The sequence below is a fragment of the Hermetia illucens genome, chromosome 1 (assembly GCF_905115235.1).
Source record: "Hermetia illucens chromosome 1, iHerIll2.2.curated.20191125, whole genome shotgun sequence".
Classification (NCBI taxonomy): domain Eukaryota; kingdom Metazoa; phylum Arthropoda; class Insecta; order Diptera; family Stratiomyidae; genus Hermetia; species Hermetia illucens.
In genome coordinates, this window is record NC_051849.1 from 90,213,259 (window position 1) to 90,229,323 (window position 16,065).

Here is a 16,065-nt window from a genome sequence, read left to right on the forward strand (position 1 = left end):
CGTTCTTCACGAGTAACCACCTCCCTTGACTCTTCTCCCTTGCGCTTGTATATGGCTTTACGCTCCTTAGTAAAAACGGCAACGGGGATCACCGTCACGGCCTGTTCCGCGACAGTGGTAAGGAGACGCCACCCACAAAACTCCCCCCGCTTACGATATACTTCCTGGACAAGGAAACGTCAGTACATAACTTTAAGCCGTAAAACAGAATAGGCTGCGTTGAACACTCATCGAGAGACGCCGCCTGCTGAACGTAGGACCCCCCACATTTGCCATTAGTCAACTTAAGGTCCCAGCTCTAGCTACAGCCTTGAACGCTGCTGTTTTTATTTGCTCGAAAAAGTCCATCTTTGAGTCTAGCATCAATCCAAGGTTAACCGTTGATTTTGACTCGATTATCGATTCGTCTATCGATATGCGAAGTAGGATCGGAATTATCTTTTTAATGAGGATAACTCCTCCATGAGTAGTCAGCCACTGGCAAGTCCGCTTTGCGCTTGTTCGACTGTGTGTCTAGCAATATGCAACCAGGCGCGACTCTGCCATGTCTCTCCATCATAGGAAGCGTTCCAGTGGGCCGGCGCAAGGATGGATCCTTGCACTACCACCGACGTGACCTCCATCCTCCTCTGACCCCCTAGCGTCTCATAAAGCAGGACGCGGTTCCTCAAATAATCCTCCAATATCCGTAAGAGGTAGGTCGACTCGTCCCTGCTCTAAAGTGAAACTACCGTGGGAATAAGTCTCCGGCGGCACGTATCGCTTCAGTGAGACTACTTCTGATGAGCACTTTTCCAGCAGTGTCAAGCAGACAAAGTCGGTCGGTATGAAGACGGCAACTCAGGGCCACCGTTCCCTTTGCTAACCACAGCAAGCCTCGCTACCTTCCAACAAGAAGAGGAAATACTCTCGTTCAGGCAATCGTTGAATACGCCAAGCAATATTCCTGGGGTCTGCGCCTTCCTGTTTTTCATAGAGAAGACCGTCTCTTACAACTCTTTTATAGTCCTTAGCACTCGCTGACATCATCATACGGGGTATGCAGGGAATAATGCCCATACAATACAGTCCATCTGCTCGGCCTTTAGGGAACAGGGTTTCCGCAGAGCCTCGATTTTTCGGGTTACCAGTTTGTAACTCAGTCTCTATTCACCTCGTCTACCAGTTCCTGCCAGCAACAAGCTTTGCTCCTATTTGTTGCCCCGCGGAGTCTCCTATTTTGCTTTGTCATTACGGTACAGGCCTTCCCCCAGTCGTTCAGACCTTGTGTCAAGCGGCTGAGTTTTTAACACTCTTTCCAGAGCTCAGCATCTTTCGCTGTCCATCAATACATAGAAGGCTTGCCACATCTCGATGCCCTCCTCGGCATGAGAGCTCCGCTGGCTGTCATAATTGAATTTATGGCAATGTCAACTGCAGCGCCACCACTCCCAGGAATGCCCTCAACGCGGCCCCACCTGCTCCAAGAGTTTCGATAAACCTCACGGTGACCTCGCAACGTTCCACACACAGAAAGAGCGCTGTATTGTCGTACACCGAGAGTTTGTGTCAACCATTTCAAAGGCAATATATTGATACTCGCTGCCGAGAAGTCTTCCAGAATTCGCCACGCATCCACCAGAGACACTAATGATTCCGGCGCGAAGGTTACATGTCTCCCTTGCAGCCTTGGCATCGGAACGTTGGGGGATCCGGTGTTTAAAACTGCAAGTCTTGTTCTCTCCGCTATTTCGAAAATTCGTTTTCCTCTGAAATATGGTCGAGGCATGTTCCATTTAAGTGTCTTGGCGTTGAAGTCATCCCCGGCCAGGATCCGCCCTCAGTGTCCAAGAGCTCAGAGCATCAAGAATGCGTCGAAAGTCGGGCAGCGTCTCATTCGGTGTTAGATAGACACTGAAAAACATCACCCCTAAACATCGAATCGAAGACAAAGCCATCGACTCGGCCTTGAGCAAGAACCCTAAGATGGACGCCGTCCCGAACGCAGAAAGTAGCGGCAGCTGATATGGCCGTGTGCCATGAAGCTGGGCTCTTGTTTCGGTACTGTTCGCTGATGAACACAGCTTTGATCTCCGCAGCGAACTGCGCTAGCAACTCGTGAGCAGTTGCACAATTGCGCATATTGATCTCTAGAATCGGATCATCTTTCCAGTTCTGTCCCGAAGACTGGATAGTGCTCCGAACCCGCAGTGTGCGGCAAGCTCCACCACAGCGAGTTTCTGGCCTCAGGAGTCCGCAGAGTTAGGACTAGTCCAGACATTTGTTGCCTCCGGGCATTTGCACTTGATGGTAGAAAAGGCCATTGTTCTTTTCAGTGAGATAGTCAACGATTTTCAGAGAGCATGTGGGTTCTAGGATAGAAACCGAAGCTTTCTCCCCAAATATTCCTTAACAGTTCTGTTGTTCCCGGGCCTAATTCAACTAGGATTCCACAACCCTTCGTTTTCCGAATGGAAGGGACTTCCTCTCCGTTATCTTCGGGCTTGATCCTATAGCGGATTTCACTGAGGGTTTCCTCAAAGGTCTTGACTTACGTCCGCAGAACTGGCGGTCACAACTTCTTTCGTCTCCCCACCTTTTCTTTTGGTGCACTGTCCTTCGCGTCCCCTTTAATTTTAAGCAGAGGTCTTTATTGTCTCATGTCCCTCTTCGCCTTCTCCTTTTGAACCCTGGAGAGTAGCACGAAGTCTCCTTGAAATGGCTCTTCCTCGTTTCGATTTTTCCCCAGCTCGCTCAACGATCAATTTGTCATTTACAGTATTATCAACGGGGAGCGCGGTAGTTTTTGCTTATCGCGCATTTTCTGTTACTCTCCATGTCCGCCTGTAATATGAAATTCTATCCAGGAGCTCCCCTAGCTCCATCAGCCCGTTTTTCATGCCTTTGCTGACGTTTTTCTGAAGAAATTGAAAGAAGTGCCTCGCATTTCTTGATAAGCATTTACTCTTCCGCTTTCGCGAGAATAATTAACAGTGCTCCAACTCGGCTTATATTCGAAGCCATTTGGTTTCAGCAGTTTCCACTGCGCCTCTTTCTGCAACAACAGCACTGCGTGGTACTGTCTGGATTGCCGTTTCCATCCCAGGCGGCGCATCACTTTGCGAGTCCTCTTCTCTGCTTGCGCATCCCAATATCTTGTAGGATGTTTCGCCTCTTGCTGCGTTCTTCGCTGGGAGCTACGATGAGTGGCGAATTTTTTGTGCTGTGTAAAAACGCAGCCCGAGGGAGCGGGCTGCAATAGTCAGGAACGCATATACCATCGGGAGTAAAGTCCTTATCCCAGTTACCTGAGGCCAAACTTACGCTTAACTGATCCCGGAAATCAAGGACGGTCAGCGGTTGCTCGGGCAACGCGACCTACTAATACCGGTTCAATACACACTATCCGTTATATACGCCACAACTACTCATTTGGCAGACCTAAGCTCCTCCCGTCGACGTCGACAAGAAATTGTCAACGGCTCCGGGGTTCCCAGTATGTCTCAGCACGTATCTGTCATTGGCAATTCGCTCTTCACCAAGAAACTTTCTCGGGGCTACTACCTAGGACTACTTGCTCAGGCACCGCGGGAGTGCCACTCCCCGTATCGTAAACGAACCGTTAAGAATCGCTGAAGTATAAGGGCATGAAAGGTGAAATGCTGTTAGCAATAGAGCACTCATTCTCAAAATCCACCCTACACTAACTTAAATCGGACACCACTCTGCCGTGGTACGATAACGATTACAAGGACTGATACCGGTGTGTGGGTAGATAATCAATCATCGAAAGAAGTTTCAGTGAAATTCCCTCTTATAGGAGTGCTAACAGGAAGGTAGGAAAAAGGAAGAGGTATGACAAGCAGCAACTTCGTTTTTGACTGCTGTCGTAGTAGTTTTCTCTAAGGGTGGTAAAATGTCACAAGGAGAAATGACCACCTATGAAGTGCCTCCGGACAAAAAAGTTGAAGCTTGAACCAAAGCTAACGTTTAAAAATCAAAGTTTTTGTGACATTCCTTAAAGTGACTCCAGCTATTAATTCTGGCGGTCGTGTAGGGGGCCAAAAATACTACGGAGGATTCTTCTCTCGAACGCGGCCAAGAGTTCGCAATTTTTCTTGCTAAGAACCCAAGTTTCCGAGGAATGTATGAGGACTGTCTTGTACAGTAAGAGCTTTGACCCTATGGTGAGACGTTTCGAGCGGAACAGTCTTTGTAAGCTGAAATAGGCTCTGTTGGCTGACAACAACCGTGCGCGGATTTCATCATCGTAGTTGTTATCGGTTGTGATTTTCGACCGTAGATAGGAGAAATTGTCAACGGTCTCAAAGTTGTATTCTCCTATCCTTATTCTTCTTCGTGTTTGTGTTTGACCAGTGCGGTTTGATGTTGTTGGTTGATTCATGACAAAATAGGTTATGTAAATGACCTATACTGAACAAAGGAAACATGCAAGAATGTAAGAGATATGCCTGCCAAACTGTACCTCGTTTAGCAAATAGGATGTCACTTTTGCAAACTCTACAGTTGAGTCAGTAGCGTTTTTTGAAACCTTTCAACACGAAAGTGCTACAAAGGACGGGAACGCTACGAAAGCAGTGGTTACCTGTAATCCTTTGGGCATTCTCAAAGCACCTGGTATGAATGGCATCTATCCAACGATGTTAAAGGAGGGTGTAAAGCACCTAGGGTGATTTCTAGGAAATATTTTTTTTATTATGTCTTGCCCAGGGCTAGTTGCCCACCTTTTCACAAAAGATTAAAGTAATCTCCATGACAAAGTATGGGAAGGATTAATATTCAAACCCAAAGAATTTTAGATGAAATTTCTCGAGAGACTTGTTGAGCATTATATTCGAGAAAAGAGGATATTTTCGCACCCGTTGAATGGAAAGCAACTTGATTACCAGCGCAGAAAGTTCTCTGCGACTGTCCTTCTTTCCTTAGTTTTCAAGATGTAGGACCCAAATTTGTAGTTGGCTACCGCGCTAGAGCAACATAGGCATGTCGCGTCGCGGCAGTTGTGCTGAATGAAGTGTCGCGTCACGTAGAGCATATGTAGTCGAACCTTAAGGAGACGGGACGGGTTCAAATTTTGATTTTTCTACTTTTTTCAAATACTTTATTTTTTAACAAAAAGGGCAAATATTTTGATGAAATTTTGCATAGATGTTATGATGTTAAAGTTTAAATATAATAAAAACGGATTTTTGAAATTTTTTGGGCTGCTTTTTGTTAACTACAGATTTTTTAATAAAACGTCAAAACCTGCGGCGTGGATGATTTCGATTTCGGGTCACTGAAACGTCTAAAAAAACCGTTCTTTAATCAGCATAAAATTCTTTATAGAATGAAAATGTTCGCCGAAAAATAACAAAATTTATTTTTAAGGTTTTGTGTAAACACATGTCCCCATACATCAAAAGGGGGGGGTGTTTTTTTTTCATCAAATATATATATGTGGGTATTAAATTAAAGGTCACGATCAACCCTTTTCGAAGCCGGTCTTCCTTTTGACATTTGTTGGTAAGGTAGGTAGGGAGTCCGGGGGTTGACAGGGATCATTTTTTGATGAACCCATTCTCAGAAACCACCCAACTGAAAAATCTGAAAAAAATCAGGAGCTGTCACTATATGCTGCCTAGGCTCCAAAATACCCTTCTTACGGATACCTGTTCAAATAAAGTTAATAACAGTACATTATAATAATTTTCAGTAATTGAGGGGAAAACCCCCCTTAAGTTCACACTAGAATCACGACATTTTACAGTAATGTAGGCTAGCATAGAGCATAATCCTACCAAATTTGGTGAAAATCGTACTATTACTAACAAAGTTATACTTGGTCAAAGCTGTTGCTTCTCTGAAAATTCAACACTGTGAATGTCAATATCACTTAACATAATATATGCATATATTACGTGCTACATACTAACGAGACAAATGCACACTCAAATCTCTTTATAAAAGGAATACACAAAACCTTTGATACCTGAAGCGTCTAGCTTCCAGTTTCCCGACTTGTTAAAATTGAATATGACTTTCATATTCTTAACACATATTTTCAGATGTATTTTCAATCAAAATCAGTAATAAAATTTTTTTTAAAAGAAGTTGAAACCGTCACGTCCCCTTAATTGATGCTTGATTGATGCTTTGCTAACGCAAAGATTACTATGTGCTGAAGTAGGTGTTGATCGCGGCCTGACAACAAGAGCAACAAAAGGATACCCGCAAGCATTTCTGCTATCACTAGTCCTATGGAATATTATAGTCGACTTACTATTTAGTGAATTTCTAAATCTGTCTGTACACGTCTGAGCTTATACGAATGGAAAGACTGTATTGATAATTTATGTCCGCCACCATATTATTATCAACAAATAGAAAAAAAATGAATAGTTCCATTTTTCAAAAGATGAAGAGAATAACTTTTCAACTATCCAAAGAAGCTTCTTTGGAACAGGCATTTAAACACAAATGATGGCTATGCAAACGGACCTTTGCTCCACCATCAGAATTGTGATAGTGTCGATATTTGTTGCGACATTAGACCACTATTCAATTTACAGCCTCTATATGCATATCGTATATTCAGAACACTGCAATGAAAGTAGCCCATTGGGCAATACCTTAATGTATATGGCAAACACAGAACAATGGAAGTAACACTAAAAGAAATGAAAGAACAGTCCTTGTAATGCTCTATGACTCTCGAATCCAATATATTTGGTAGGGAATATGAAGTTAGCCTGAAGCGCAGAGAAAACTGAGAGAAACCAGAAGAATACGGGGCAGAATATACGGTATTCTATCTCAATCGTTCAAAAAAAAAATAAGGTCTTGGAGTAGTGGTAACTTTCTGAAATAGAAACGATAAGTGGGCTTTTCCTTTAGGATATACATTCTTCTTTCACTGAATAGTGCTTTGATCACCTCAAAAATCTTTTAGCAATGTAGACCTCATTTGAACTGTATATGCGGATACATCACGGTGGAACTACTCTGAACACCTGGTTACTGCGGCGTACTGGAAAATGAAACTTTGGATGTTTTAGCAAAAGGGAGTTCTCCTATGCTGGGATTGGAACTGGGTGAATTTGAAAATTAGAAGCAGTGGAAATATCAGGAATTTGAAACAAACTTTCCATAAGGACACGAGGCAAAGCGTGCATGCCACACACCAAATTCTTCCCATCAGAACTAAGAAAAAAACTGCAAAGTTTATGTTGTCGACAAACAGCAAAGTACTGTGAGCATTCTGACTAGCCGTAGTTTACTATTATAGTTGGATATATAGGGATAGGGATTATGCAAGATGATACAATCTTACAAGATGATATGGAGCTTTTTGAGATTTTTGGTACATCATGAGGTCTTCTGTTGCGTAAATCTTTGATAATCCGGTAAGAGAGATGCGACTCTTATCTGGGTAGGTATCAGTGGTCGCTCCGAGGAGCCCCATTAGCGCTTTGGTGCGCGGTTTTGATGCCACAAACTCCTAAGACCGTGAGTGTTGTTATGGGAACAGGAAGGCAGAGTTCAGCCGGCTCGGATCTTCAGAGCTAGCCCGTAGCATTCACGAAAAAAAACAGCTGTCCCACCTTGCAGCTAGAAATCTCTCTGAGGTCCTAGTTTACCCAGTGTCCGCAGCCTGACTCTAGCCAGAGCTGGGCAATCACAGAGAAAGTGCAGGGTTTCCCTTCCTTCTCGGCAGCTTCGGCAATGCGAGTTGTAGGATATGCTGAGCCTAGCGGCATGGTCCGCTATGGGCCAGAGCTTTCCTTTTTTTGCCCAGTGTTAAGTTTTTCATTCAGAATCGTGATTATTGGAAAATTTTCGTGACTTGAAGCCGAGATAATTTTCATTTTTAATTTTGTTCGAAAACAAATATTACACGGCAACTTTACGTGTATTAGTACAGAACGAATGCTCCCGAGCAGCTATTCGATACCCTATCTCAATATAACGCTGATGTAACAGCGTAGCAAGAGATGCACTGAACAGGGACCGATTTTCTGGAGAAGAGCCACTACACCATATATTACAGGGTTCTTAGTCAGCCAAAAAACGAAACCCGCTGTTATTGGCTTTGAAAATATAAGCGAAAGACTATGCATTCTCTGTTTCCCACGCAAATTTAGAAATATAAATCTCATTAACGTTCACGCCCCTACAGAGGAAACTGCAAACTGGCAGAAGGATAGCTTCTATGTGGCAGTTGAACGGACTCTCGAAGCCTGTCCCAAGTATAATATCGAAATCATTCTTGCAAATTCTAACAATCAAGAAGGGATGGATCCCGTACTCAGGCAATACATCGGCACCCACAGCTTACATAGGGATACCAATAATAACGGACTGCGAATTATTCAGTTAGCAATATCACACGTAATGGTTGTTAGAAGTACCTGGTTTGCACAGAAAACGCGGGGAGGGGCGCAACAGGACTACGAACGAAAGTGATTATGTGCTGATTGAGCCGTGATGACTGTCAAAATTTAAAAGGGCCAATAAAGATTCGGATCACTATTAGGTTGGCATGCTGGTCCGGGCTTGAATTACAACGCCACCTACAATCCCTCTAACAGTCAGGTGATAGTGAATACTGAAGCCATTCATAACACGGCCCTGCGTAACACCAATAAAAGGGAAGTGGATACCGCAATAACCGCAGTCAAAGATGTCCTGGAGATGAACCATCGACGAATGATCTTCACAACCACCTGAAGGGCGCCATCATTGATACAGCGACAAACATACTTGACCCCAGTCGCAAGAAAAGTCGGAACGACTCGTTCAACGATGAATGTAAGCTAGCAATAGAACGGAAGAATGCTGCATGCCGAGTAATATTGCATTCTCAAAGGGCGCGGGCACGCGCAGAGACTTATTACGAACTCCGGCGAGCAGAGAAGCGGCTTTACAGACGAAAAAGGAAGCCTACGGCAACCAGGAGATCTCTGATCTAGAAAAGTACAGGGAGCAACCGCACCAGGCGCGAAAGTTTTGTCAACAAGTGAGCAGGATGAAGCCGGTAGGTTGGACTTCCCGCCAATGGAAGACAACGAACAAATACTGCCACCACCAAGTATGGAAGAAACAGTCCGTGCAATTTATCGACTTAAAAATCATAAGTCGGCAGGAGCCGATGAAATTACAGCTGAATTGGTTGAATATGGAGGCGACCAATTACACCAAGTGGTTCATCAACTTCTGCTCATGGTGTGGGACAGCGAATCAATATATAACGACTGGCAAAGAGGCATTATCTGTCCCATATATAAAAAGATATCATGCAGGTATCACGTTGCTATGTACCATCTATAAGATATTCTCCGCTATCTTGCTAGGCAGGATAACACCATACGCCTTCATTCCAGGCAAATCAGTAACAGATCAGATTTCTCTCGGCAGTAAACTATGGAAAACTGTTAGAATGTGGACATCAATTGCATGACAGCATAACCAGGGTAAAACTGTACACGGCCATGAGCGAATTTGCTATCCCGACAAAATTGATAAGACTGATTAGATTAATCCTAACCAATGTGCAAGACGAAGTACATGGTAGCAACGTCAAAGCCAAAAACCAAAGAACCAATAACATAAAATCGCACGGGCCAAACGAGAACAGTAAAGACAGGAGACTATAACTTTATGACCGTTGAAAATTTCTCCAATCTAGGGTCGAAAATCACAACCGATAACAGCTATGATAATGAAATCCGCGCACGATTGTTAGCAGCTAACAGAGCTTATTTCAGCTTACAAAGACTGTGTCGCTCGAAACGTCTCACCATAGGGTCAAAGCTCCTTCTCCTCCTGTACAAGACAATAATCTCGCCAGTCTTTATGTATTCCCCGGAGACCTGAATTCTTAGCAAACAAAATTGCGAACTCTTTGCCGCGTTCGAGAGAAGAATCCTCCGAAGAATTTTTGGCCCCTATATGAGGATGGGCGATTCCGCAGCCTCTATAACGATGAAATCTTAGAAATACCCTACAACCGTCTGGTTGTAGATAAAATCAGGTTGCGGTGGGCGGATCATCTAATCCGCGCGGATGAGGATGATGCTGCCCGGAAAGTCTATCTGGAAAATATCTATGATAACAAAGAAGCAGCATCAAATAAGACTGCAATTGAAGTATTGGCCTTAAGTTTGAACATATACCAGGAGGCGTTTTCTCATGATTGCCCTGGTATCCGTACTACTATGACGTGAACATATGGGCTGATGCTCCGGGCAAGGAGGTATATCGCAAGTTTCTTTTGAAAATGAAGACGGAAATTTTTCGGGTGGGATCTGTCTATCGGGTTGCCTCAGATTCGGCTGTGAAAGTGAACCCGTTGATGCCTTGCTAGGGATCATTAAGCTATATACAAGCGTAAGGGAGGTGGCTGCTCATGAAAAACAACAGGACACACAAAATGACTGGCAATTCTGTTGGCAAAATGAGTGAAGAGGCAGATGAACTACGTTGCTGATCCACAACTTGCATTAGTGATTGAACCGAAAGCATAATGAGATTAATTACATCCTTTTCCAGCTTCAGTCTTACCTGCACAAGATTTGCCAAGCAGATTGTGAACCGCCCGGCACAAGGAAGAAAGCAACTAATACCTGTAGTTCTCTCAGAAAACCCTTGAAGAAAAAAAAATATATCATCCGGCTTAAAGGCAGACACGAATTTCCACTCCAGGTTCATCATCAAGAACAGAAGTCGGAAAATGCTTCTACATGTATAGCAACAATTAACCAGTTATTAAGGAGAAATAGCAGCGAATTCTATAATGAAGAATTCAAAGATAAAACATTTATAAATGGTCGTGTGGAATTGTTTCATCAACGCTCCAAATCAGAAGAAGAAGATAAATTCAAAAGTAGTTAAAGTCTTGTAAACTATGCAAATCAACATTGCGTATACGTTAAGCTATACAAAATTGTTCTGCTGAGAATATGTCATTCCAAGAGCTCCGTTTTTTTTGTCCGAGTTTTTGGTTGGATAGTTTCGTGCAATGTGCCTACAAAAAAATCATCAGTTTATAACCCCAACTTTCGTTGATAACTATTTTGATTCCCATGGATGCTGCTGAAGTACCAGCAACCTGCAGGAACTCAAGAATTTCAGCTGTCAGCCTATCGTTAATACTCGATTATACCTGCAACCGTCTTAAACACTTTTCTAGATGAATTGTCAGGTAGCCAATCTCCTTTCACAATTTTTTAACTTCTTTATTGATAGGAACACCTAAAATGGTAATATTCTCCTGCCCGACCCGTGCCGCTAGATCCAAGATGTCGGTTGTAGAAACAAATAACCATGATAGCTATAATGTAGAATAATTCATGAACCTCTCATGTAGTAATTTCCACGTCGAAAGAATCACGTCGAGCTCCATTAATGGTAACCGGAGTGATCTTTACTCTTTGTATGTTGAATGTACGTTGCGTGTGTACGACTATAATAGAGTCAAAGGCTAATTTCGCTGATTTGGTTTATTAGAATCACACGCCAGCTAGATCCGTCACCCAAGTGGTTGAAGTTATCACCGCCAGCACGTTTGAAGACGAGAGCCGTCTTAAACTTTTTGACTGACTCCCAACTGTATCGGTACTATACTCGTATATCTACCTCTAATTTACAGCTTCAGTATTGGGAAGCCATGGACATGAGGGCATGGACAATATCGTCGGTGCCTTTAGGGTTAAACTGGATACTTCTTGTTATTGTCGAAACTGCGATGGAGCCCCAAAGGACCCAGAGCGTGTATTCTTCCACTGTGGAAAAAGTTTGCATACAAGGAGTATTGGGAATACTGAAATGAAGATTACTAAATGAGAAAGACGCATTTCATTCATAGTCGAAATGGCCAATGTCTAATTTCCAACTTACCAGATACCGTCGTCAGTTCCAAAGGTTAGTTTCCCTAATATTCCGATCCCAATTATCCTGGCGTAAGGTGTAAAGTATCATAGTGTTGCTTCTAGTTCGCTGGTTTCCACTTCATTATGAGGGTTACATATTCTTTGACTCTCCCCATAGTAATAGAAATTTTTGTAGACTTTGCACTCGCTCTGTGTGAAATTGCTACATATCTAGATCAATTTAAACATTCTAGCTCGCAATCATTAACTGTAGGTTTCAGTGCGATTAGAGACCATTTATCCTTTCGCGTCGTGTTTTTAGGTTGATTGCCATTGACATGCGGTCTCACATTCCATTCCCAGATCGACGCACATTGAAAACACAATCAACTTTCTTTGAATCTGAACGTCGGATAAGGAATTGTGCGTCTATGTGGAAACCGACAGTGTCACATGCATATTCGAAAGGACGGATTTCGTTGCTCATGGTGCGTAAACTACACGATTACATCAGTTGAAATGTTGTTAGGAAGCCAATGGTAAAGTATTTATCGGTTCTGAAAAGCGGACTGAAGACACCATATGAGCAGGGTAGAAACATGACCAATTAGAAAGAAGACAAGTCGGGAAACCGGAAGTTGGGCTTTTCAGGTATGAAAGGTTTTGTTTGCTTCTTCTGTGAGTATATTTAAATGTTGAACTATGCCATTTGTATGTAGCCCGTTATGTATATGCATTTGGCATGTCTGACTATCCACTTTAGTGTGATATTGATATTCGGTTGCAGTAAATTTACACGATAAAGTCAACTTTGAGCTACTGTAACTTTGTTACTAATAGTATGATTTTCATCAAACTTGAGAATAATATGCGTCATATCATATTTTATAGTACTACCAACTTTTATAATTCTAGGATAAACTTAAGGGGAGTGTTACTCAATTTCCCCAAAACTATTGTAATATACTATTATTGTGTATTTGGAGGCCTGAGCACCATATAGAGGCAGCTTCGTTATTTTTTCAGATTTTTCGGTTGGGTAGTTTCTGAGAATGGGTCCGCTAAAGAAGTCATCACTTTCGACCCCTCCCACTCCCCGCCTTTCTAATAAATCTCAAAACTAAGACTAGCTTTTTACATGTATGGGGACCCCCCTAAATCTCAACGTAGAAGGATATCACTCACTGCATGTCTGGGGGTCCACAATTCCCACCTTCTCACCAAATTTCGTGCTAATCGGTATAGTCGTTTCTGAGAAACGTGCGTGTGACAGACAGACTGACGGATAGACAGACAGACAGACATTGAACCGATTTTAATAAAGTTTTGTTTTGCAAACAAAACCTTAAAAATGGTTGGTAGCCAACGAGTTTAATTCCTAAGGATAAAAGTTTTTGAAACATTTGCAGATTAAAGAGGTGCTGAGGCCCCCTTGACCATAATGTGAAGTTCCAGGATGAAATATTCGTGACGAAAAAAAAATATATTACTGAGAAAAATAACATGAAAGGCATACCATCATGAGAAAAGGTTCAAAACTACCTGTTCGACACGCATAAATACATAGGTTTGTACACGCCTCTTCTATGCTGATGGACTTCTACCAATCCATCTAGTTGAATTGGTCTAACTAGATGGATTGGTAGAAGTTTGTCGGAACCTTCAATACCCCTTTGTGGATACATCCAGTTGCGTATAATCGGACAAACAGTGATTCATGCTTTGAACATGTCTTTTCGTACTTATTTATCAATTTTTTTTTTTCTTCAAAATGTATATTTCTCTTTTAGATAATGAACAGACCTTTCAAGATAAGTGTATACATAACATATTTTATTAAATATCCGTGTAAAAAGCTTAAAGAAATCTCTAGACTTCTTTTTTAAATCTTCAAATTAATCTTCATGCTTAAATTAAAGAATAATAGGAATAGATGTCTATCTGTACAACTCCAATTCTGCGCTGACTTTCAAAAAACAATTTATTTTTTTTTTGCAATTTATAATTTTATTATGGTCTGCTCTGCCACGGAGAACACCGATGGTGGCCACTGTCAATCGAATTAACAACATTCGAATATAACCCCGCTGCGCCGCATCACTCCGCCCCGAAATGAAACCTAGGGGTTTGAGCGACCCACTCCAGAACTGCGTTCCCATCATACAGCGAAGCGAACGCGACGATAATTAGGAGCACAAACGGGCTTCAGCCTGGATAAAGAGGCAGCCTTTTTCTGTCCCCCGATCTCGAGCTGGAATAAATGCTCTCCACGCTCGAGAACACGATACGGGCCTTCGTATGGAGGCTACAAAAGCTTTCGGACAGCATCCGTCCTGAGCAGGACGTGCGTACACATGTCCAGCCCCCTGGGCGCACAGACAGGTGCGGACGAGTGTCATGTGGGAGGTGTGGCTTTCATGTGGCGAAAGTTGTCTTTCAGCAGACGCAGCAATCCCGAATCTGTGAGACCCGATCTCTTGTCAAAGACCGGATCACTTCGGAGCCTTGTGTTTCCCCGTATACCAGCTTCGCAGAGCTGGCAGCAAATTTCTCTCGGCGGGTTGTTCGTAGGCCGAGTAGGACGAGAGACAAGATTTGAGTCCAGGATGGATGGTCGCGGGCCATAATGGCGGCTTTCAGCGTCCGGTGCCAACGTTCTAGCATCCCATTGAATTGTGGGTGGTATACCGTAGTCCGCTGGCGGTTGAAACCCAGGAGTCTGCCTAACTCCGAGAAAAGGGTGGACTCAAATTGCATTTCCTGGTCGGTGATGACCACTGCAGGGACGCTAAAGCGAGGGATCCACTCTCGACAGAGGACTTCGGCAAAAGATTGTGCCGTAATGTCCTTCAGAGGTATTGCCTCAGGCCACCGCGTAAACCAGTCGATGATTGTAAGGCAATACTTGTAACCGTGCACGCCTCGCAAAGGTCCTACTATGTCGAAGTGGAGTGGAACCGCTTGATAGAGCGGGGAATTAGCCCACATGGGTGCATCTTGTTGAGAAAATGCCTTGTGCAGGAAACGACGATATAAGTTTAGCATGCCAAGAACGTCCGCAAATCCTTCACGTTTTCGGACGGGAAGCTTGAGATCGCTTACACCGTGTAGTAAAAACGTCTTCACAAAAAGGACAAACGACGAACACACTACTGCCGTGGATGGGTGATGTCAACGACGAATTGCTCCTTGAGCTCCTTTGGGACTGCTTGTCACGCGCCTGTAGGCTCTTGAAAGGGTTTTCAGCCTATTAATGGCCGACTTCTCAGATCTGCGGTCTCGATTTCCTTTCCCACAGAATTATGTACTTTTAATCGGCTATAAGCACCAAAACTGATCGAAAGTCGATGCCAAATCCGTTCCAAGGTAAATGCAGGTTGAAAATGGCAAACGAAAGAAATGCGGGAATAATCGATAACGATCTGAAACGCTTCTGAGAACAGCTTTTCACTCAAATTTTATTTATTTTATTTATAGACTTCTTCTTTAAATCTTTTTATATTTTTAAAACTTAAAAAGATGAAAATATAAATTAATCTTCATGCTTAAATTAAAGAATACTGCACTGACTTTCAAAAAAAAAAATTATTTTTTTTTTTGGAATTTATGATTTCATCATGGCCTGCTCTGCCACGAAGAACACCGATCGTGGCCACTGTCAATCGAATTAACAACATTCGAAATAAATTTCGAAATAAATTTTGAATGTTGTTAACCCTGCTGCGCCACAAGCTTGACAACAAAACATAAGCATAAATTTAAGCCAAACAAATAACCGCACAAACGTTTCAAAAACAAAATCTCAATATTTTGAAGAATTTCCTTTTGTTTTTGTCACTACTTCTGAGCGTCGGAGTATCGAGCAAACGAGACTTTCACCAAATTTTGGAGAAATATTATTCCAATTGATAGACCTTCCAATCCTGGTTAATAACCTCCTTAACCTTCTTTATATTTTTGTATCTTGATTTCTCTAATTTTCGTACCAGTTCTTCCCCAACGTGTTCAATAATGTCACATCTGTTTTTCAAAAATTTCGGGCAGTTATAGATGACACACAATTCAGCAACATCACAAATGTGACCCGGATCATCGTTCAGATAGAAGGCGAATTTAAATAATATATTCAGCTCCTTCGTTTATGAAATAAATATTCCATCTTCCAGCGCTGGGAAAACGCCCCCACATCATCACTGACACTCCACCTCGCTTGATA